At 39.4% G+C, this 26,436-nt stretch overlaps 1 protein-coding gene across 4 annotated transcripts in view; it reads right to left on the reverse strand.

The window, feature by feature from the left end:
• PHF8 (PHD finger protein 8) overlaps positions 1-26,436 on the reverse strand; it is a 106,975-nt gene that overhangs the window by 77,603 nt on the left and 2,936 nt on the right. Inside the window, exons 1-2 of one of the 4 annotated variants that reach the window (XM_032619836.1) lie at positions 11,902-11,907; positions 10,708-10,710 (exon numbers count right to left, since the gene is read on the reverse strand). The exons of the other annotated variants lie outside the window; for them this stretch is intronic. The gene's annotated coding sequence lies outside the window, so the exon portion shown is untranslated. Of the gene's footprint in view, positions 1-10,707; positions 10,711-11,901; positions 11,908-26,436 lie in introns of those variants that run through there. 4 annotated transcript variants of the gene reach the window in all.

Here is a 26,436-nt window from a genome sequence, read left to right on the forward strand (position 1 = left end):
TTAACACCAGCACCCAGCTTCACTCAACGACCAGCAAGCCACAGTGCTGGACAACCTATGCCAAACAACTAGCAAAACAGGAACACAACCCCACCCATTAGCAGAGAGGCTGCCTAAAATCATAATAAGGCCACAGACACCCCAAAACACACCACCAGACGTGAACCTGCCCACTAGAGAGACAAGATCCAGCCTCATCCAGCACAACACAGGCACTAGTCCCCTCCACCAGGAAGCCTACACAACCCACTGAAACAACCTTAGCCACTGGAGACAGACATCAAAAACAACGGGAACTACGAACGTGCAGCCTGCAAAAAGGAGACCCCTAACACAGTAAGATAAGCAAAATGAGAAGACAGAAAAACACACAGCAGATGAAGGAGCAAAATAAAAACCCACCAGACCTAACAAATGAAGAAGAAATAGGCAATCTACCTGAAAAAGAATTCAGAATAATGATAGTAAGGATGATCCGAAATCTTGGAAGTAGAATGGACAAAATGCAAGAAGCAGTTAACAAGGACCTAGAAGAAATAAAGATGAAACAAGCAACGATGAACAAGGCAATAAATGAAATTAAAAGTACTCTACATGGGATCAATAGCAGAATAACTGAGGCAGAAGAACGGATAAGTGACCTGGAAGATAAAGTAGTGGAAATAACTACTGCAGAGCAGAATAAAGAAAAAAGAATGAAAAGAACTCAGGACAGTCTCAGAGACCTCTGGGACAACATTAAACGCACCAACATTCGAATTATAGGGGTTCCAGAAGAAGAAGAAAAAAAGAAAGGGACTAAGAAAATATTTGAAGAGATTATAGTTGAAAACTTCCCTAATATGGGAAAGGAAATAGTTAATCAAGTCCAGGAAGCACAGAGAGTCCCATACAGGATAAATACAAGGAGAAATACGCCAAGACACATATTAATCAAAGTATCAAAAATTAAACAAAAAGAAAGCATATTAAAAGCAGCAAGGGAAAAACAACAAATAACACACAAGGGACTCCCCATAAGGTTAACAGCTGATCTCTCACCAGAAACCCTACAAGCCAGAAGGGAGTGGCAGGACATACTGAAAGTGATGAAGGAGAAAAACCTGCAACCAAGACTACTCTACCCAGCAAGAATCTCATTCAGATTTGATGGAGAAATTAAAACCTTTACAGACAAGCAAAAGCTGAGAGAGTTCAGCACCACCAAACCAGCTTTACAACAAATGCTAAAGGAACTTCTCTAGACAAGAAATGCAAGAGAAGGAAACGACCTATAATAACGAACCCAAAACAATATAGAAAATGGGAATAGGAACATACATATCGATAATTACCTTAAATGTAAATGGACTAAATGCTCCCACCAAAAGACACAGATTGGCTGAATGGATACAAAAACAAGACCCTTATATATGCTGTCTACAAGAGACCCACTTCAGACCTAGAGACACATACAGACTGAAAGTAAGGGGATGGAAAAAGATATTCCATGCAAATGGAAACCAAAAGAAAGCTGGAGTAGCAATTCTCATATCAGACAAAATAGACTTTAAAATAAGGACTATTAAAAGGGACAAAGAAGGACACTACATAATGATCAAGGGATCGATCCAAGAAGAAGATATAACAATTGTAAATATTTATGCACCCAACATAGGAGCACCTCAACACATAAGGCAAATACTAACAGCCATAAAAGGGGAAATCGACAGTAACACATTCATAGTAGGGGACTTCAACACCCCACTTTCACCTATGGACAGATCATCCAAAATGAAAATAAGGAAACACAATCTTTAAATGATACATTAAACAAGATGGACTTAATTGATATTTATAGGACACTCCATCCAAAAACAAAAGAATACACATTTTTCTCAAGTGCTCATGGAACATTCTCCAGGATAGATCATATCTTGGGTCACAAATCAAGCCTTGGTAAATTTAAGAAAACTGAAATTGTATCAAGTATCTTTTCTGACCACAACGCCATGAGACTAGATATCAATTACAGGAAAAGATCTGTAAAAAATACAAACACATGGAGGCTAAACAATACACTACTTAATAATGAAGTGATCACTGAAGAAATCAAAGAGGAAATCAAAAAATACCTAGAAACAAATGACAATGGAGACACAACGACCCAAAACCTATGGGATGCAGCAAAAGCATTTCTAAGAGGGAAGTTTATAGCAATACAAGCCCACCTTAAGAAGCAGGAAACATCTCGAATAAACAACCTAACCTTGCACCTCAAGCAATTAGAGAAAGAAGAACAAAAAAACCCCAAAGCTAGCAGAAGGAAAGAAATCATAAAAATCAGATCAGAAATAAATGAAAAAGAAATGAAGGAAACAATAGCAAAGATCAATAAAACTAAAAGCTGGTTCTTTGAGAAGATAAACAAAATAGATAAACCACTAGCCAGACTCATCAAGAAAAAAAAGGAGAAGACTCAAATCAATAGAATTAGAAATGAAAAAGGAGAAGTAACAACTGACACTGCAGAAATAAAAAAAATCATGAGAGATTACTACAAGCAACTCTATGCCAATAAAATGGACAATCTGGAAGAAATGGACAAATTCTTAGAAATGCACAACCTGCCAAGACTGAATCAGGAAGAAATAGAAAATATGAACAGACCAATCACAAGCACTGAAATTGAAACTGTGATTAAAAATCTTCCAACAAACAAAAGCCCAGGACCAGATGGCTTCACAGGTGAATTCTATCAAACGTTTAGAGAAGAGCTAACACCTATCCTTCTCGAACTCTTCCAAAATATAGCAGAGGGAGGAACACTCCCAAATTCCTTCTACGAGGCCACCATCACCTTGATACCAAAACCAGACAAGGATGTCACAAAGAAAGAAAACTACAGGCCAATATCACTGATGAACATAGATGCAAAAATCCTCAACAAAATACTAGCAAACAGAATCCAACAGCACATTAAAAGGATCATACACCATGATCAAGTGGGGTTTATTCCAGGAATGCAAGGATTCTTCAATATATGCAAATCTATCAATGTGATAAACCATATTAACAAATTGAAGGAGAAAAGCCATATGATCATCTCAATAGATGCAGAGAAAGCTTTCGACAAAATTCAACACCCATTTATGATAAAAACCCTCCAGAAAGTAGGCATAGAGGGAACTTTCCTCAACATAATAAGGGCCATATATGAGAAGCCCACAGCAAACATCATCCTCAATGGGGAAAAACTGAGAGCATTTCCACTAAGATCAGGAACAAGACAAGGTTGCCCACTCTCACCACTCTTATTCAACATAGTTTTGGAAGTTTTAGCCACAGCAATCAGAGAAGAAAAGGAAATAAAAGGAATCCAAATCGGAAAAGAAGAAGTAAAGCTGTCACTGTTTGCAGATGACATGATACTATACATAGAGAATCCTAAAGATGCTACCAGAAAACTACTAGAGCTAGTCAATGAATTTGGTAAAGTAGCAGGATACAAAATTAATGCACAGAAATCTCTGGCATTCCTATATACTAATGATGAAAAATCTGAAAGTGAAATCAAGAAAACACTCCCATTTACCATTGCAACAAAAAGAATAAAATATCTAGGAATAAACCTACCTAAGGAGACGAAAGACCTCTATGCAGAAAATTATAAGACACTGATGAAAGAAATTAAAGATGATACAAGTAGATGGAGAGATATACCATGTTCTTGGATGGGAAGAATCAACGTTGTGAAAATGACTCTACTACTCAAAGCAATCTACAGATTCAATGCAATCCCTATCAAACTACCACTGGCATTTTTCACAGAACTAGAACAAAAAATTTCGCAATTTGTATGGAAACACAAAAGACCCCGAATAGACAAAGCAATCTTGAGAACGAAAAAAGGAGCTGGAGGAATCAGGCTCCCTGACTTCAGACTATACTACAAAGCTACAGTAATCAAGACAGTATGGTACTGGCACAAAAACAGAAAGATAGATCAGTGGAACAGGATAGAAAGCCCAGAGATAAACCCACGCACATATGGACACCTTATCTTTGATAAAGGAGGCAGGAATGTACAGTGGAGAAAGGACAGCCTCTTCAATAAATGGTGCTGGGAAAACTGGACAGGTACATGTAAAAGTATGAGATTAGATCACTCCCTAACACCATACACAAAAATAAGCTCAAAATGGATTAAAGACCTAAATGTAAGGCCAGAGACTATCAAACTCTTAGAGGAAAACATAGGCAGAACACTCTATGACATAAATCACAGCAAGATCCTTTCTGACCCACCTCCGAGAGTAATGGAAATAAAAACAAAAATAAACAAATGGGACCTAATGAAACTTCAAAGCTTTTGCACAGCAAAGGAAACCATAATCAAGACCAAAAGACAACCCTCAGAATGGGAGAAAACATTTGCAAATGAAGCAACTGATAAAGGATTAATCTCCAAAATTTACAAGCAGCTCGTGCAGCTCAATAACAAAAAAACAAACAACCCCATCCAAAAATGGGCAGAAGACCTAAACAGACATTTCTCCAAAGAAGATATACAGAATGCCAACAAACACATGAAAGAATGCTCAACATCATTAATCATTAGAGAAATGCAAATCAAAACTACAATGAGATATCATCTCACACCAGTCAGAATGGCCATCATCAAAAAATTTAGAAACAATAAATGCTGGAGAGGGTGTGGAGAAAAGGGGACACTCTTGCACTGCTGGTGGGAATGTGAATTGGTACAGCCACTATGGAGAACAGTATGGAGGTTCCTTAAAAAACTACAACGAGAATTACCATATGACCCAGCAATCCCACTACTGGGCATATACCCTGAGAAAACCAAAATTCAAAAAGAGTCATGTACCAAAATGTTCATTGCAGCTCTACTTACAATAGCCCGGAGATGGAAACAACCTAAGAGCCCATCATCGGATGAATGGATAAAGAAGATGTGGCACATATACACAATGGAATATTACTCAGCCTTAAAAAGAAATGAAATTGAGCTATTTGTAATGAGATGGATAGACCTAGAGTCTGTCATACAGAGTGAAGTAAGTCAGAAAGAAAATGACAAATACCGTATGCTAACACATATATATGGAATTTAAGGAAAAAAAGTGTCATGAAGAACCTAGGGGTAAGACAGGAATAAAGACGCAGACCTACTGGAGAACGGACTTGAGGATATGGGGAGGGGGAAGGGTGAGTTTTGACAGGGCAAGAGAGAGTCATGGACATATACACACTAACAAACGTAGTAAGGTCGATAGCTAGGGGGAAGCAGCCGCAAGGCACAGGGATATTAGCTCGGGGCTTTGTGACAGCCTGGAGGGGTGGGATGGGGAGAGTGGGAGGGAGGGAGACGCAAGAGGGAAGACATATGGGAACATATGTATATGTATAGCTGATTCACTTTGTTATAAAGCAGAAACTAACACACCATTGTAAAGCAATTATACCCCAATAAAGATGTTTAAAAAAAAAAAAAGACTCAGAATGGTCAAAGCTGGAAGAGACTCTAGAGCAGTGCTGTCCAGGAGAAATATAATGTGAGTTAAATATGTAATTTTAAATGTTCTAATAGCCACATTAAAAAGGTAAAAAGAAACAGGTGAAATTAAGGTTAATAATAATTTAATATTTTATTAACCAATATATCTAAAATATTATTTCAACATAAAATCAAACATTTAAACTTTATTGAGCTATTTACTTTATTAAATGAAAATGAATGAAAATAGTATTTTATAGTCAACAGTGGTTCCCTCTGAGTGAAGGATTATGGTAACCATTTCTCTCTTATATGTATTTTCTAATTTTCTACAATGAACATGTGTTACTTATTTCATACTGTAATGTCTGAGAAAGATTTATTTAGTTTTGAAAATCTGAGTTTGCATGTATGTGAGCTGGTAATCTCACAAAATTTAAAGCCTTCCTCATCAAAGAAGTCATCGGCAGCCCTCCAAAAAACTTCTGGCTAAGATCTCCTAAAATCTTTGGTCAGCCACAGAGAACAGGGAGCATAATAATAAGGCAGAGCTCCAACCATTTCGGCTAAGACTGACTTCCTAGGATCAGGACCCCACCACCTTCCCGAGTGCTAACCCTGTAAACCTGTTGCACATCAATAAATTGAGGACATGTTATTTTATAAAAGGATTGGTCTATTATGAATTGGAAATTTAAAAAAAAAAACAAAATACCCTGGGTCCTTCACCTCAGATAGTCTAAGAAGCACTGTGTTAGAACCCGGTCAGGTAGAAGTTGTACATTCTCCCAGACCCTTCTAACTCAGGGCTGGGCTGGGGGTGAACATCTCCCTCACTTTCCAGTGAGACTCTGAGATCATCTCTCCTCTATCCTTGTGTAAGATCTCCTATTCCTCTGAGTTTCATATCATCCAACAATAGCTCTTCCCACTCCTCTTCACTATCAGCTACTCATCTCCCCAACATACCTCTTCACTATCAGCTACTCATCTCCCCAACATACCCTCTTCACTCACTGAAGAACCTGCTCACAGATTCTTCTTCATCCCAAGTCTTGCCAGCCTCCCACGTGACATAATTATGGATATAAAGGCCTAATATCCCAGCCTCTTAGCTCATTGACCTTCTCATCTTCAGAGACTGCTGCCTCCAACTCCCATTTCAGCTACCAACTCTCATGGCCATCCCCCAGACCTTGTCAACACTTGCAACTGCTTCACCTCTGGAATATGAAATACATCCATCCAGCTCTCATTCATTACACCTGTTCTTTGCCCTCAAAAATCCCTTGATCCTACTTTTCACCTGTTCAACTACTGTTGCCTTCACCGTTCTTCCCTATCTAGTTCATAGATTTCATCATTCCTCACTTCAACCATTCTCTTACAGATACCTTCAACTCACTTGCCCCACTGCCTTTACATCACTCCCAAGTGCAAATCCCAACCCTGGCTCAATCCAACTATATAACATTGGACCATTGGACATGGCTAGAGAAAAATCATCCATTGGATTGGTGCCACAATAAATTCACACTGTCCAAAATATGTGAGTCACAGAAAAACCAACACAATATTGAAGGAGAAGAACAAAGTTGGAGGACTGATGCTACCCGACTTGAAGACTTACTATAAAGCTACAGTAATCAAGACAGTGTGGTATTGATGAAAGAATAAACAGATCAATAGAACAGAAAAGAGAGCCCAGAAATAGATCAACAGAAATATAGTCAATTGATCTTTGACAAAGGAGCAAAGGTAATACAATGGAGCAAAGACAGTCTTTTCAACAAATGGTGCTGGAACAACTGGACATGCAAACAAATGGAATTAGACACAGACCTTATATCCTTCATAAAAAAGAACTCAAAATGGATCACAGACCTAAATAAAATGCAAAACTATAAAACTCCTAGAAGACAACATAGGAGAAAATCTAGATAACCTTGGGTTTGGCAATGACTTTTTAGATGCAACACCAAAGGCATAATCCATGAAAAATGAGAACTGATAAACTGGACTTCATTAAAATTAAAAACCTGTCTGTGAAAGGCATTGTCAAGAGAATGAAAAGACAAGCCAAAGACTGGAAGTAAATATTTGCAAAGGACATATCTGATAAAGGCCTGTTATCCAAAATATACAAAGAACTCTTAAAACTCAACAATAAGAAAATGAACAACCTGATTAAAAAATGGGTAAAAGATCTGAGCAGACACCTTACCAAAGAAGATATACAGATGGTAAATAAGCATATGAAAAGGTGCTCCACATCCTGTATCAATAGGACAATGCAAATTAAAACAATGAGATATCACTATACACCTATGAGAATAACCAAAAATCCAGAACACTGACAACACCAAATGCTGGCCAGGAGGTGGAGCGACAGGAACTCTCATTCTTTGCAGGTGGGAATGCAAAAAACAGCCCCTTTGGAATACAGTTTGGCAGTTTTTTACAAAACTAAACATACTCTTACCATACAACCCAGCAATTGTGCTCTCTGGCATTTACTCAAAGTAACTGAAAACTATGTCCACATAACAACGTGCACACAGATGTTTATAGCAACTTTATTCATAATTGCCAAAATTTGGATGCAACCAAGATGTCCTTCAGTAGGTGAATGGATAAACTGTGGTACATCCAGACAATGGAATATTATTCAGCACTAAAAAAAAAAGAGCTATCAAGCCATGAAAAGACATGAAAGAAACTTTGAAAGAAGCCAATCAGGCTACATATTATATGATTCCAACTATATGACATTCTGGAAAAGGCAAAACTATGGGGACAGTAAAAAGATCAGTGGTCATCAGGGATTGGGGGGGGAAGAGAGATGAACAGGCAGAGCACAGAGAATTTTTAGAGCAGTGAAACTATTCTGCTACTAAAATGATATAATGGTGGGTACAAGTTATTATACATTTGCCCAAACCCATAGAATGTATAACACCAAGAGTAAATCCTGATGTAAACTATGGATTTGGGGTGATAATCATGTGTCAATGTAGGTTCATCTACTTTAACAAATGTACCACTCTGGTGGTGGGGGATGTTGATAATGGGGGAGGCTATGCATGTGGGGGCAGGAGGCATATGGGAAACCTCTGTACCTTCCACTCAACTTGGCTGGGAACCTAAAACTACTGTAAAAAATAAAGTCTATTTTAAAAAATCTGGGTCATGCTGCCTGACAATTCTCCTGTATTTCCCTGCTCAGTTCTCTCCACCATCATCCACAATGGCTATTTCAAATCTCTGATCCCCCACTGCCTTCCTCTTCTCTCTCAACAAATGACCCTGCCTCCTACTTCTTAGACAAAATGAAGTAATCAGATGGGAACTACCTCACCTTCTCACACCAAATCTACCTCCTTCTGCATCCTTCTTTTCCTCCTGTTACAACGAAAGAACTATCTTTCCTTCTTTGTAAAGTCAGCTTTTCCACCTGGGTCACATCTTTTTTTTTTTTTTTTTTTAACCTTCTCAATAAATTCCCTCTTCTTTCTGCAGTATCTTCAACCTCTCCCTCTCTACCTTCCCCTTCACAATAGCATTTAAACTAGCTCACTGATCTCTGCAAGACCTTCCCTGCCTCCTTTCTGCCCCTCTCTGCCACTTCAGAGCTAAATATCTTCTTTGTTTAATCCTATGCAGCTTCACAATGACTTTTATTTAAATAGGTATTGATTATACATTTTATGAAACTCCAAAGGTACAAAAGTGTATACAGTGAAAAGTCTCTCTCCTACTCCTAGCCACACTGTACTATCCAGAGATGTTCTACCAGGGCCAAACCTATAAAAAGAATTTTTTTGAGTTGCTATGTACAGTTTCTCACCCACTGCTGCAGTCTGATTTTAGTCCCCACCTTCTCTAAAACAGACTTCACTGATATCTTGACCTCCTTACTGAAACATGCAATAAGTACTTCCTTCCTTTATCTCATTTGACCTCCTAGCAGCATTACCACAGTGCTGACCCTGTGCTCTCTCTACTTGACTTCCATAATACCCCATTTGCCCGGGGTCCATCCCTCCAGCTAACATTTAATGAGCATCTGCCAGGCCCTGGTCTAGGTGCTGGAGAGACAAAGACACAGAACAAAGCATACAAAAATCCCTGCCCTCATGGAGCTGACAATCTAGTGGGTGAAGCAGACAAGCAAGATAAATCAGGGTAACCAGTGAAATATATTGTACGTTAGATAGAGGAGTTAAGTAGAAAAATAAAGTAGGAAGGGGAATATGTATGCATGTATATGTAAGTATACATACACACACTGGGTGGTGAGGGGAATGACAGTGGTGCTGAAATTTTAGGTAAGGAAGCCAGGGAAGGACTCACTGACAAAACAATTTTTGTATAAAGACCTGAAGGGAGTAAAGGAGCAAGCCATATGTATATGAGGGAGGAGCATCCCAATTAGAACAGCAAGTACAAAAGCCCTGTGGCAGGAGTGTGCCTAGATTATTAAGTCAACAGAGAGGAGGACAGTGTTCTGGAATAGAGAGAGCAAAGGGGACAATAATAGGTCAGAAAGGCTCATGCAGTAGAGTCCTGTAGGCCAGGGGTCCCCAACCCCCGGGCCTTGGACCAGTACCGGTCTGTGCCCTGTTAGGAACTGGGCCGCACAGCAGGAGGTGAGTGGCAAGCAAGCGGAAGCTTCATCTGCCGTTCCCCATCGCTCCCGTGCACATTACTGCCTGAATCATCCCCCTCCAACCCCGGTCCGTGGAAAAATTGTCTTCTATGAAACCGGTCCCTGGTGCCAAAAAGGTTGGGGACCACAGCTGTAGGACATCATAAAGGACTTTGGCTTTACCTGAGTGAAGAACTGGGTGGAATCCACCAGAGGATTATGAGGATTATGAGCAGGGATGTGATGTGATCTTAATTATGTGTCTGGCTGCTCTGTTTCCCAGTGCATTCTTTTTCTCCTGCCCACTCCTTAAATGTTGACATTCCTTAGGTCCTCTTTTCTAGGCTCTCTTTTCTCCTCACTTTCTCTCATTGGTTTCACTAACTCCCAGGGCTCCATGTGCCCTCTATGTAACTATAACTGCAAGCCAGATCTCTTTGCTGAGTTTCAGACCCTCCCTCGAAATTTCTCCTGGATATTTCTACTGGATAGCCCACTTACATAGTACTTCAAATTTAACACGTCCAATTCAATTTCTCCCCCTGCTTGGCCCCTAAACCTGCTCCCTCTCTAAGGCACCATAACCTTACGAGGTGTTTAAGCCAGAAACCTGGCAGCCACTGATGACTTGCCTCTCACCTTCTCCCTCCACTACACCCTGAGTAGGTGTTCAAGCTCAGGACTGTAGACTTTAGGGCCAGACTGCCTGGGTTTACAGCCTAGCTATACTTTCCACTTACTACCTGTGAGATCTTAGGCAAGTTACTTAACTCTATGCCTCCGTTTCTTCATCTCTAAGGTGGGGATAAAAATTTATATGTGTATTATAATGTTGCTCTCAAAAGTAAATGAGTTAATTTATATAGTGTTTAGAACAGTGCCTGGTACAGAGTAAGTGTTCTGTATGTGATGCTATTATCATCCAAGTTATCACCATGTCCTATCACTTCTATCTCCTAACTGGCCATCAGTTGTATCCTTCTGTCATCCTCACTGCCCCTGCCCTAATCCAGGCCACTATTATCTCTAACTGGGATTACTATCCTGTCCTCCTAACTGGGCTCCTGGCCTCTACTCTGTCCTCACCCAAATGGCCCTCCACAGTACAGCCAAAGTGATCTTTTTAAAATGTAAATTTGATCCTGTCAACCCTTGTTCAAAACCCCTCACATGCTTCCTATTTTTCTTAAGGTAAAGTATAAACTTATGGCCTAAAAGACCCCACCTCTTGCCCTTCACACATAGCATAGGCTATAAAATTTGTGGGGCTGGTGCAAATGAAAATCAGGGGCCCCCAGTTGACAAAGAAAAGCTATTTCCTCTCTTCCATGATCTCTCTCAACTTGCCGTGGGGCTTTCTATTAAATTACTGTCATGTTCCCTTGGGCATGGGGATACTCAAGGGGCAAGCGCAGGCCCTCACAGGCACTCAGGGGCCACGCGCTATGACTTAGTGTGCAGGGTGCATGCACCTGACCCTGACTGTCCAGCACCTGCACCCAGGCCCCGCAACCTAGGCAGCCAGTCGAGAATCCATTCAGGGAGGCAGCAAGAGGTAGGACCACAGGTGAGCTAAAGCTCTAGGTCCCCAGGACAAACTCCACTGTCCCTGGAACCTCACATACAAAACACAAATTCAAAGGTATAATTATTAAGAATTTCAAGACTACAACCACAGAGCATTAAACTTCAAGCATGGGCATGGGGCCCCCTTCCAAATATGAGGCTGTGTGTGACTACAGCGGTCACACACCCATGAAGCCAGCCCTGCTCTAAAACCCAGCTCGACTCTCAGCACCATGCTCTTTCTGGTCTCTGGGACTCATCACACATGGCTCCCTGTGCCTAGAACATTCCTTCCCTTCCTCTTCCCTACTGCCATGCCTCGCCCCCCTAACTATCCATATTTCAGCACTCACCCTGCAGACTTGCAACTGCCCATTTACTTGCTATCTGCCCCTACTACATACAGCAGACAGCATCTCTTGTTCACCCCAAGTCCTCACCTTATCCATCTCCCAGTCTTGCTTTATTTATTATTCAACCCAATTCATTGGGCTAGATAATATCTCACATCAGGAAAGCATATGGATGAAAATCAGGCTTCTGGCTGCACTGTCTCAGTAATTATTACCTGGACCAAGGTTCCTAAATGCTGTTTTGCTTCCTTAGTAAAGAGGACAATTATCACAGCACCAGGTCTCAAGATTAAGATGAATTATCCCCAACATGTGCCACAGAACCTGGCACATGTTAGGAACTCAGTATTTGGATGTAAGTGGGTGCATAAATTCAATAAATATTGACTGAAAATAGCTACTGCCCTCATGGAGTGGACATTCTAGAGGGGGAGACAGGTGGTACCAAAAGTTTCATAAGGGCTATAGTAAATAAAGTATATTTACTTTATTTATAAAGTAAATAAAGCAGGGTAAGGGGATGGTGAGAGAATTTGAAGCCTGCATAAAAGGAGTTGAGGAGAAAAGTGAACTGTGAATATGTTATCACACATATATTAACACATCTCATCTCTACAACAAATCAGGGCATTCTGTACAGTATTTAGAGGCACAAAGTGCAGACTTGGGAGCCAAACTGCCTGGGTTTAAATCTCACCTCTGCCACTTACTAGCTGTGTGAACTTAGGCAATTTATTTAACTTTGCTGTGCCTCAGTTTCTGCATCTATAAAAGAAGAATATTAATAGTACCCCACCTCATAGAGTTGTTAGGCTTAAATGAGCTAAAGTAGGTAAAGAACTGAGAGTACTTGGGACAAAGTATTAGCTATCATCATTATTAATATTATTCTAATTTAACACATAAGAAATCTGAGTGGTTAAGGAACTTTTTGGTCATTACAAAACTAATAAATAGCAGAGCAGGATAAAAATCCAGATCCAAAAAAAAAAAAAAAAAATCCAGATCCATCTGACTCCACTATACCACTACAATACATAACTAGAATATAATGTGGGGTTATTAGTAGAGTCAAGTGCTATGAGAACACAAAAGTGGGCATTCAATCCTTCCAGGGATGTGGAACTGAGGTGGGGGCTGAGGGCTGGAGAAGCTTGAGAGGTGACAAGATTGCCCAGGATCCTGTCTAGCTTCTTATCTGCTCAACCTCTGCTCTCTGAGGATTCCCAAAGAGCCGGGTCCTGTCACCACCTGTGCCTTGGAAAAACAATGTCTTCATTCATCAATAAAGAGGAAAAAAAACATATTTTACCCTTCTTCATTATTCACAAAATATCAGAAAATCCAAGTCAATTTCTAGTTTCCTGCAACACCTTGATCAGGCCAAGCACAATGTATAAAAACATGGATGACCCATCCCGAGATGCTGAGGCACCCACCATTCGCACTAGTGGCCCCCCTGCCTCCAAGCACATAGGACTTGGAGGAGTACAAAGGATACTGAGCAAGTTTCAGTGCACCAGGGATGTTTCTTTTTGTTCTACCCAGTCCCTGGCACATAAGTTTGCCAATAACAGGCTTCACTAAATGCTGGATGCACCAACAGAATCACTCCATGTGCACTGACATGCAGGCAAACAGGCTGTAATCTCTATCTCCCAAAAAACCCAACCAAACAAAAAATCCTCTTGTGACCCTTTCTGTCACTGCCCCGTTACTCTATTCCCCTGTATACCAAAACTCCTCAAAACAGAGTCATCCTTGAGTCCTTTCACAACTCCAATCCAATCTGTCAGCAAATCCTGTATCAATATACATTCAAAATCCAACCACTTCTCATCACCACTGACTCCAGTCCAAGTCACCATTGCCTAATTAGACCAGTGTTTCTCAAATATTCGGGCACATCAGAAACACCTGGAGGGCTTGTTAAGACAGATTCCTAGGCCTCATCTCCAGAGATCCTGATTTGGTAGATGTGGGGTGGGGCCCAGAAACGTGCATTTCTAACAAGGTTGTGGGTGATGCTGATGCTGCTGGTGCAGGGACCACATTTTAAGAAATAATGATCTACAGTGATCCCCAAACTCTCCCTGCTTCATCCCATACTCACCTTGAGTCTGTCCTCACAACAGCCAAAGCCTAAACCAGATCACAACTCTCCTCTGCTCAAAATCCTTCTATGGCTCCCATCCTATCTGGAGTGAAAACCAAGTTCTTACAATGGCCCATAGGACCCTATACCTGTGGTTCTCAAACTTTAGTGTGCATCAGAATCACCTGGAAGGCTTGTTAAACCATAGATTCCTGGGCCCCACCAGGAATTGGCAGGTCTGGGGTAGGACAATGGAATTTGCCTAACCATTTTCCAGGTGATGCTGATCCTGCTGGTCCTACTTGGAGAACCACTGCCCTACATGACTTGCACCCCCACCCCCACCCCCCAGCCCCTATCATCAGCTTCTACTACTCTCCCCTCACGCTGTCTAATAACATTGGTCCCTTTGCTATAAGGGGAATAGTAACATGTCAGGTGTGCTCCCCACTCAGTGATGCCTCTGTTTCCAAAAATATTTTCATTTAGCTCCCATAACTCAGTCCTGGGCATCATGCCTATCAGACCTGATCTGAATTTTCATAATACTCCTCTTGGATACTGACCACCCATCCTTTGGTACATGTTTGCCACCCCAAATTTCTTCTAGGTGGGTTGGGGCAAAACTTATGCTACCCCACTGGTGAAGGAATTCTGATTCCTTCTGTTGTTCTGTATTCTGATTGTGGTGGTTACATGAATCTACAAGTGTGATAAAATTGTATAGAACTAAATACACATACACACACACAAATGAATGCATGTAAAACTGGTGAAACTGAAATAAGATTGGTGAATTGTACCAAGGTCAGTTTCTTGCTTTTGATATTATACTGTAGTTATATAAGATATCACCATGGGGGAAACTGGGTAAAGGTACAAAGGCCCTCCACATACATTTTTTGCAACTTCCTATGAATCTATAATTATTAAAAAATAAAATTTATTTTTTTTAAATATGTCACTCCAAGAGACATCCTGTGAGCCCTGACAGAGCAGGCTGTCCTTCTGATACTTCTAACTCCACACCCTATAAGACTTTCTCCAGGGCAGGGATTCTGCAGCCCATACATTGTATCATAGTAAACCCTGAATATGAATGCTAGGCCTTCTCTTCCCTTTGCTACACACTCCTAAAGCTGTGTAGCAGCTGCTTCAGCTGCTTCAAAAAGCGTGATGTCCATTTTAACCTGATTTCACTTTGAACAAAAATGTGGAGTGTGTGTGAGTTTATAAGCCTGATTTTCTCTATCTCCCACAGCACCTTGAAAATGGCTTAACTTGAACAGTGCTTTATACTATCTATAGTATTATATCCTATAACAAGAGTCCAAGGGACCCAGGTTTGACTTGTGGTTGAGCAACTAACTGGCTATGTAGCTCTGAGCAAGCTATTTAGCCTCATGAGAGAAAATAATAGCTCCAAAGAGCTATTTTAAAGATTAATTGGTCACTTCTGGTTCTGGAATAATGGAGTAAACACACTTCTCGCTATTACTCCCACTAAATACAGCTAAAAATCTTGGACATTAAAAAAAAAAAGGTAAGACGACTCTGAAAGATGGAGAGAAGGCAGCCTGACTAGATGACAGCAGGATCTGAAGTAGTGAGTGCCAACAGAGAGCAACTGGGGGAACCTGGACTTCTACTCCTACCTGGCAGTAAAGAAGTAGTACCCCCTTCCCCTGCCACTGAAGTGCAGTGTCTGAAGAGGCTCGCAAAAACATAAGATATAATAATATCCAGAATCTCATAACATAATACCCAAAATATTCAAGATATAATGAAAATAATCACTCATCATATCAAGAACAAGAAAAATCACAACTTGAATGAGCAAAGAAAATCAATCTCAACAATGAGATGGCACAGATGTTGGAATTATCTGATAAGGATTTTAAAGAAGCAACCACAAAAACGCTTCAAAGAACAATTACAAACATGCCTGAAACAAATGAATAAATAAAAAGTGTTAGCAAAAAATAGAATCTCTGCAAAGAAATAGAAGACATAGAAAAGAACCAATGGCACTTCTAGAAAAAAACTATAGTAACTTAAATGAAAACTCACTGCATGGGCTCAATAGCAGAATGTAGACAACAGAGAAAAAAAAATAGTAAACCTGAAGATAGAACAATAAAAATTATCCAATCTGAACAACAGAAAGAAAATAGACTGAACTACGAACAACTATAAGTCAACAAATTGGACAACCTAGAAGAAATAGATAAATTCTTAGAAATATACAACCTGCCAAGACTGAATCGGGAAGAAATAGAAAATTTGAAGAGATGAGTTACTAGTAAGGAGATTGAATCGGTAATAAAAAAAACACCCAACGAAGAGAAACCTAGGACCAGATGGCCATTTGGTGAATCTTACCAAACATTTAAAGAAGAATTACCACCAAGTTTTCTCAAACTCTTTAAAAAAATCAAAAAGAAGGGAACACTCCAGAACTCATTTTATGAGGCCAGCATTACCCTGATACCAAAGCCAGATAAGGACACTACAAGAAAAGAAAACTACAGGCCAATATCCCTGATGAATACACACGGAAAAATTCTCAATAAAATACTAGCAAACTGAATTCAGCAGCACACTAAAGGGAACATTTCCCATGATCAAATGGGATTTATCCTTAAAATACAAAGCTGGTTCAACATAAGCAAATCAATAAAGGTGACACATCACATTAATAGAATGAAAGAAAAAAGTGATCTCAAAAGAACAGAAAAAACATCTGACAAAATTCAGCACTTACTCATGATTAAAAAAAACACTCAATGGGGTACAGAAGAAATGCACCTCAACATAATAAAGGCCATATATGACAAGCCTAGAGCTAACATCAGACTCAATGGTGAATGGTTGAAAGCTTTTCCTCTAAGATCAGGAACAAGACAAGGGTGCCCACTCTCACCACTTCTATTCAACAGAGTACTGGAAATCCCAGCCAGAGCAATCAGTCAAGGGGAAAAAAAGGCATCAGAATTGACAAGGAAGAAGGAAGAAGGAATCTGCAAATCTCTATTTGCAGATGACATGATTTTATATATAGAAAATCCTAAAAATTCCATCCAAAAACTGTTAGAGCTAATCAATGAATTATGTAAAGTTGCAGGATAAAAAAATTAACATGCAAAAATCAATAGCATCTCTATACACTAAAAACACATTGTCTAAAAAAGAAATAAAGAAAACAATCCCATTTACAATAATGTCAAAAACTATAAAATATTTAGGAATAAATTTAACCAAGAAGGTGAAAGATCTCTACACTGAAAACTACAAGACATCAATGAAAGAAATTGAGGAAAACACAAAGAAATGGAAAGATATCCTGTGTTCATGGATTGGAAGAATCAATACTGTTAAAATGTCCACACTACCCAAAGCCATCTATAGATTCAAAACAATCCTTATCAAGATTCCAACAGTATTTTTTTACAAAAGTAGAAAAAACAATCTTCAAATTCATATGGAATCACAAGGGACCCAGAATAGCCAAAGCAATCCTGACAAAGAAGAAGAAAGTGGGAAACATCACATTTCCTGATTTCAAACTGTATTATAAAGCTACAGTAATCAAAACAGTATGGTACCAGCATAAATACAGACACATAGACCAATGGAACAGTATCGAGAGCCCAGAAATAAACCCATGCATACACAGTCACATAATATTTGACAAGGGAGCCAAGAACACTCAGTGGAGAAAAGACGGTCTCTTCAGTGAATGGTGCTGGGAAAACTGGATATTCACATGTAAAAGAATGAAAACAGACCCCTGACTTACACCACTCACAAAAATTAACTCGAAATGGATTAAAGAGTTAAATGTAAGACCTGAAACCATGAAACTTCTAGAAGAAAACATAGGAAAAAAGCTCCTTAACATGCATCTTGGCAATGATATTTTGGATATGACATCTAAAGCACAAAGTGACAAAATCAAAAATAAATTAAAAATTTAGTTTGACCACATCAAACTAAAAAGTTTCTGCACAGCAAAAAAAAAAAGAAAGAAAGAAATCATCAAGATAAAAAGGTAACCTATGGAATAGGAGAATATACTTGCAAATCATATGTTAAATAAGAGGTTAATATTCAAAATAAATGAAGAACTCATACAGCCCAATAGCAAAAAAAAAAAAAAAGTCTGGTTATAAGTGGGCAGACTAACTGAATAGGTATTTTTACAAAGAAGACATACAAATGGCCAACAGGTACATGAAAAGGTGCTCAACATCACTAATCATCAAGGAGATGCAAACCTAAACCACAATGAGATATCATCTCACACCCATTATAATGGCTTTTCAAAAAGACAAGGGATAACAAATGTTGATGAGGACATGGAGAAAAGGGAACCTTTGTGCACTGCTGGGATTGCAAACTGGTGCAGCCACTTACAGTATGGAAATTCCTCAAAAAATTAAAAATATAACTATCATATGATCCAGCAATTCCACTTCTAGGTATCTATCTGAAAGAAACAAAAACTATGTTAAAGAGATATCTGCACCTCCATATCCACTGCAGACTTATTTATAATAACTGAACCATGGAAACAACCTAAATGTCCATCAAAAGATGAATGGATAAAAAAATGTAATATATGTATATATAAATACACCACACACACACACACACACACACACACACACACACACACAATGGAGTACTATTCAGTCATAAAAAAGAAGAAAATCCTGACAGTTGCAACAACACGGACAGCCCCTGAAGGCATTATGCTAAATGAAGTAAGTCAGACAAAGGCAAATATTCTATGATCTCACTTACATGTGAAATCTAAAAAAACAAAACCCAAACTCATAGAAAAAGTGAGATTTGTGGTTACCCTCCAGAGGTGGGGGTGGGGTGGGAGAAGTGGATGAAGGTGGTCAAAAGGTACAAACTTCCACTTATAAGATATATAAGTACTGAGGATGTAATGTACAACATGATGACTACTGCTGTATAGTTTGTTTATTTTGCTTTGTTTTGTTTTCAGTACGGGGGCCTCTCACTGTTGTGGCCTCTCCCGTCGCGGAGCACGGGCTCCGGACGCACAGGCTCAGCGGCCATGGCTCACAGGCCCAGCCACTCCGCGGCATGTGGGATCTTCCCGGACCGGGGCACAAACCTGTGTCCCCTGCATCGGCAGGTGGACTCTCAACCACTGCGCCACCAGGGAAGCCCACTGCTGTATAGTATATTTGAAAATTGCTAAGAGTAAATCCTAAAACTTCTCGTCACAAGCAAAAAAATTTATTTTTCTTTCTTTCTCTCTTATTTGTACCTATATGGGATGATGGATGTTAACTAAACTTATTGTGGTAATCATTTCACAATATATGTATATGTAATTCAAGTCATTATACTCTATACATTAAACTTAAACAGTACTATATGTCAATTATATCTCAATAAAACTGAAGGAAAATAGACTGAAAAAAAATGAACAGCGCTTCAGCAACAAAGAAATCCACACTGAGAAACAGAAATAATCAGGAAATTCCCTGGCGGTCCAGTAGTTAGGACTCAGAGCTTTCATTGCTGTGGCCCAGGTTCAATCCCTGGTCAGGGAACTAAGATCCCACAAGCCATGCAGTGTGGCCCAAAAAAAATAGCATAATCAAAATCCTGAACACCAAAGACAAAGGAAAGATCTTGCGATCAGTGAGAAAAATGACATTTCCCAAAGGAAAACACCAATTTAAATGACACAGGATCTCTCATCAGAAACCATGGCGGCCAAAAGGAAGTAGCACAAGTTTTCAAGGACTGAAAGAACTGGAAACACAGAATCTGATATCAAATGAAAAGACCCTTCAGGAATTCAAGGGGAAATCAAGACATTCCCATATGAAGGAAAACTAAGAGTATTTGTTGCCAGTAGACCAATTCTAAAAGCATGGCTAAAAGAAGTTCTTTAAACAGAAAGGAAATGATAAAAGAAGGACTCTTAGGAACACTAGGAAGTAAGCAAGAACAAGGGAAAGAGTGAAAATATGGGTACATACAATATACTTTCCTTCTCCTCCAGTTTTCTAAATCATGTTTGAGAGTTGAAGCAAAAATTGTAACACTATATGATATGGTTCTCAATGTATGTAGGTGAAATACTTAAGATAATTATAGCAGGGGAGCATAAAGAAATTTAAAGGGAAGCAAGGCTTCTACTCTTCACTCAAACCGGTAAAATGTCAATACCAGTTGATTACACTCAAAAACATTATAGATAAATCAAAATGGAATTCTTGAAAAGATTTAAGTAACTCAAAGGAACGCAGGAAAAAGAAAACAGAATGAACAGAGGGAACAAACAGAAAACAAAAAACTAAAATGACTAACTTATACCCTAACATATCAATAACTGCATTAGGTATATATGGTCAAAATATACCAATTGAAAGATATTGGCAGCTTGAGAACGAAAAACGGAGCTGGAGGAATCAGGCTCCCTGACTTCAGAGTATACTACAAAGCTACAGTAATCAAGACACTATGGTACTGGCACAAAAACAGAAATATAGATCAATGGAACAGTATAGAACGCCCAGAGATAAACCCACGTACATATGGTCACCTTATCTTTGATAAAGGAGGCAGAAATGTACAGTGGAGAAAGGACAGCCTCTTCAATAAGTGGTGCTGGGAAAACTGGACAGGTACATGTAAAAGTATGAGGTTAGAACACTCCCTAACACCATACACAAAAATAAGCTCAAAATGGATTAAAGACCTAAATGTAAGGCCAGACACTATCAAACTCTTAGAGGAAAACATAGGCAGAACACTCTGACATAAATCACAGCAAGATCCTTTTTGACCCACCTCCTAGAGAAATGGAAATAAAAACAAAAATAAACAAATGGGACCTAATGAAACTTCAAAGCTTTTGCACAGCAAAGGAAACCATAAACAAGACCAAAAGACAACCCTCAGAATGGGAGAAAATATTTGCACATGAAGCAACTGACAAAGGATTAATCTCCAAAATTTACAAGCAGCTCATGCAGCTCAATAACAAAAAAACAAACAACCCAATCCAAAAATGAGCAGAAGACCTAAATAGACATTTCTCCAAAGAAGATATACAGAGTGCTAACAAAAACATGAAAGAATGCTCAACATCATTAATCATTAGAGAAATGCAAATCAAAACTACAATGAGATATCATCTCACACTGGACAGAATGGCCATCATCAAAATATCTAGAAACACTAAATGCTGGAGAGGGTGTGGAGAAAAGAGAACACTCTTGCACTGCTGGTGGGAATGTGAATTGGTACAGCCACTATGGAGAACAGTATGGAGGTTCCTTAGAAAACTACAAATAGAACTACCATATGACCCAGCAATCCCACTACTGGGCATATACCCTGAGAAAACCAGAATTCAGAAAGAGTCATGTACCAAAATGTTCATTGCAGCTCTATTTACAATAGCCAGGAGATGGAAACAACCTAAGTGTCCATCATCAGATGAATGGATAAAGAAGATGTGGCACATATATACAATGGAATATTACTCAGCCATAAAAAGAAACGAAATTGAGGTATTTGTAGTGAGGTGGATGGACCTAGAGTCTGTCATACAGAGTGAAGTAAGTCAGAAAGAGAAAAACAAATACTGTATGCTAACACATATATATGGAATCTAAAAAACAAAAAATGTCATGAAGAACCTAGGGGTAAGACGGGAATAAAGACACAGACCTACTAGAGAATGGACTTGAGGATATGGGGAGGGGGAAGGGTAAGCTGTGACAACGTGAGAGAGTGGCATGGACATATATACACTACCAAACGTAAAATAGATAGCTAGTGGGAAGCAGCCGCATAGCACAGGGAGATCAACTCGGTGCTTTGTGACCACCTAGAGGGGTGGGAGGGAGGGAGACACAAGAGGGAAGAGATATGGGAACGTATGTATATGTATAACTGATTCACTTTGTTATAAAGCAGAAAGTAACACACCAGTGTAAAGCAATTATACTCCAATAAAGATGTTAAAAAAAAAGATTGGCAGAGTGGACAAAAATAATTCTGAACTATATGCTGCCTACAAGAAACTCACTTCATATATAATGACATCAGTTGAAAGTAAAGGGATAGAAAAAGATACCAGGCAACCTTTAATCAAAAGAAAGCAGGAGTGGCTATATTAATGGCTATATTAATATCCTATAAAGTGGACTTCCATGCAAAGAAAATTACCAGAGACAGAGAAGGACATTACATAATAATTAAAGGGTCAATCCACCAAGACACATTAATCCCAAATGCATCTGCATTCAAACAACAAAGCTGCAAGATGTGAGGCAAATGATAGAACTGAAAGGAAGAATTAAAAATTGACAATTTTAGCCGGACACTTCAACACCTGCTCAACAACGAACTGAACAACTATACAGAAAATCAGCAAAGAGAGGAGAATTCAGCAACACCATCAACCAACAGGAGTAAATCAACGTTTACAGAAAACTCCTCCCAATATCAGCAGGATATACATTCTTTTCAAGTGACCATGGAACATTTACCAAGACAGACCATATCCTGGGCCCTAAAACAAACCCCAGTAAATTTAAAGGAACTGAAATTGTATAGAGTATATTCTCTGACCGCTATGGAAACAAACCAGAAATCAATAACAGAATGATAACAGGAAAATCTGCAAACACTTGGAAAGTAAACAACATACTTCTATATAATTCATAGGTCAAATGTGAAGTCTCTAAGCAAATTAAAAATTATATTGAACTACATGAAAAAGAAAACATATCAAAATTTGTGGGACACAGCTAAATCAGTACTAAGAAGGAAACCAATAGCACTAAATGCTTATATTAGAATACAGGAAAAGTCTCAAATCAGTAAACTAAGCTCCCACCTCAAGACATTAAAAGGAGCAAAATGAACCCAAAGCAAGCAGAAGGAAGGTAATAATAAAGTGCAGAAATCAGTGAAATTGAACACAGAAAGACAATAGAGAAATTCAATGAAACAAAAAGCTTCCTCTTTGAAAAGATCAATAAAACTGACAAATCTCTAGCAAGTCTGACAAAGAAAAAAAGAGAGAAGAGACAAATTTTCAACATCAGGAATGAAATGAGATGTCACCACAGAGCCAGCCTGCAGCCATCAAAAGGATAATAAGGGAATACTATGAAAACTTCTACACACTTAAATTTGACAACTTAGAAGAAATAGATCAATTCCTTAGAAAGCAGAAACTACCACAACATATCCAATACAAAATACATAATTTAAATAGTCCTATACCTATTAAATGAACTGAATTCATAATTTTAAAACTCAAAAAAAGGTTAAAGATAATTAAGCAAAGTGTTTAGCATAGTGACTAGCAGACTAGCTAGTGCTCAATAAACAAGGGCCACTACCATTTTATTTAAATCATCACAACCACTCTTGGGGAAATTGAGGCTTCACAGAGATGAAATCCTTTGCTAAAAAGTAAGTCAGAATTTGAACCCAGATCTGAAGCCAGTGCCATTTCCTCTAGAGTTTAGAGTCCACACCACAGCCACCACCTAGGGGATATGCCAACCAATACTTCCTTTATAGATAGGAAAACTGTAGAGATTTTGCCAAAGTCCCAGACATCAATAAATGCTTGCCAACTAACTTCCTCCACCAGTGTACAGCAATGTTTCTCAAAAGTTAGGGTACATCAGAATCTACCTGCTTGTTAAAATAGATTGCCAGGTCCCAACCCAAGAATTTGCATTTTTAACAAATTCCCAGTTAATGAACCACATTTTGAGAACAACAGTGTACAGTAATGATATGTTAGCCCACCCATCCCCCAATATCAGAAGCTGTCACACTCTACAGAAAGGGAAGGAACTGAGACAGAATAATGCTCTAAATCAGTGGTTCTGAGAGTAGCCTCCACTCACATACTGAATCAGAAACCCTGCAAGTGGAGCCTACCTATCTCATCTTTTAAGAGGTCTTCCAAGTAATTCTGATACACCCTAAAGTTTGAGAACCACTGCTCTACAAATCAAAATGCTCTTCAAAATCCAGTCCTTTACAATAGAGGAATGGAGCTATACCATTTTTTCCCCACTTTTGAGAACCTGGGCTCTGGAGCCAGATAATTCTAAGTTCAAATCCAGACTCAGAAAGTAACTTAACCTCCATGAGATCCAGATTCTCACCAGCAAAATGGAATAGTCACCTTCCTTGCTATAACCTTACCAGGAAGTAACATGGCATTACTAATCCCCAACTGGACTTTAAGAAATCTGGCCGGGCTTCCCTGGTGGCGCAGTGGTTGAGAGTGTGCCTGCCGATGCAGGGGACATGGGTTCGTGCCCCGGTCCGGGAAGATCCCACATGCCGCGGAGCGGCTGGGCCCGTGAGCCATGGCTGCTGAGCCTGTGTGTCCGGAGCCCGTGCTCCGCAACACGAGAGGCCAGAACAGTGAATGGCCCGCGTACCGCAGAAAAAAAAAAAAAGAAATCTGGCCTATGGAAGTCATCAAAGATGTGAATAGATTTATATCATCTATAGGCATTTGTGGGCTTAACTATTGTGAACAACCGTGAAAAGTCCACGATATTTAGTAATTTTCAATTATGCTAAAGTACAGACTTAACTAGAGCACTATAAGCCGTGTGTGTGTGTGTGTGTGTGTGTGTGTGTGTGTGTGCGCGCACGCATGCAATGCACTGAGTAAGCAAGAACAGCCACCCACCAAGGACCTGATTCTCAGCTGGCTTCCTTATTCTCTGGCAGCCCATAAAGAAAAGCATGATAAGAGATAAAAGCTTGGTCACTTTCACAGGAAAAACAATTAAGGCAGTTAACTTATGTCAGGGTGTGCACAGAAACACAGGACTCACCACAGAAATGTGATTAAGGAGGGGCCTGGCCCATAAATCCATTTCCATATTTGTAAATTTGGAATTCTTAAAGGCCTCAGTGGTGTTCCTTGTAAGTGTCAAGTCTCTACTATGCAAAGATGTTCACCGCAATGTTTTCTTTTGTTTCAACAAGCACCCAAATAAAAATGCAAAACATTTCCAGAACCCCCAAAGTTTCCCTCACATCATAGTATTATTTATAATATAAAAAAGTAGAAATAACCTAAGTATCCAACCTCAGAGGAAATGACCAAGTAACTGATGATACAGATATATGATGGGATATCAGAAATCAGATCAATATTTAATGACCTTAACTTTATAATGTTAAGTAGGAATAAAAATCACGTTACAAAATGGTACTTATAATACAATCCCATGTTGTAAAATATATGTTTATATTCTAAGTCAAATGATGGGAGTTAATGCAACAAAAAAATTAAACAGTAGATTGTCCTGGATAGTAGGCTCACGGATGATTTTTATTTCCTTCTTTATTCTTTTTCTGTATGTTCTACAATGAGCATGTCTCACTTACATAGTCAGGGAAATTTTCTTATTATTATTTTAAAAAGAAATACCTAACTTTCAGGCTTGGATGTGGATTAGATGAGATAAATGTATGCCAAGTCTCTGTCATGGGGCCTGGAACACAGTAAGTACTCAGGAAGCATTCATTCCTGTTTCCTGTTCCCAGACTGCAGAGTTAGGGTCTCTGTATTGTGGTAGGAGTTCACTTTCCAGGTTTAAACCTACACAATCCAAAGCAAGGGCCACAGGCAATAGCTTTTTTCAAGACAACTCATTCATTTGTTCATTCAAAAATGTACTCAGGGGGCTTCCCTGGTGGCGCAGTGGTTGAGAGTCCGCCTGCCGATGCAGGGGACACGGGTTCGTGCCCCGGTCTGGGAAGATCCTACATGCCGCGGAGAGGCTAGGCCCGTGAGTCATGGCTGCTGAGCCTGCGCGTCCGGAGCCTGTGCTCCGCAACGGGAGAGGCCACAACAGTGAGAGGCCCGCGTACCGCAAAAAAAAAAAAAAAAAAAATGTACTCAGAATCTATTGTATGTTTATCATTGAAGTAGGTTCTGAGGATACCAAATATGAAAAGCTGACATCTCTGCCCTCAGGCAGCTCTTGCTAATGAGTGACACAGACATATTTATAACTATGATATAATGAAATAATCACTTTCAATAAGGATGTACACAAAGTGCCATGGGAACATGACACACAGTAATACTCAACAATGATCAGCTGAATATGCATTTGGACGTGCTGCACAGGGCAGTCCCTGCTAAGAGCAGAATTTTAGCAGCACCAACACCTTCAGTTTGGTCTTGGGTGTGATAGCAGGAACAGCTCCTTTG

Source organism: Phocoena sinus, chromosome X, assembly GCF_008692025.1.
Source record: "Phocoena sinus isolate mPhoSin1 chromosome X, mPhoSin1.pri, whole genome shotgun sequence".
Lineage (NCBI taxonomy): Eukaryota > Metazoa > Chordata > Mammalia > Artiodactyla > Phocoenidae > Phocoena > Phocoena sinus.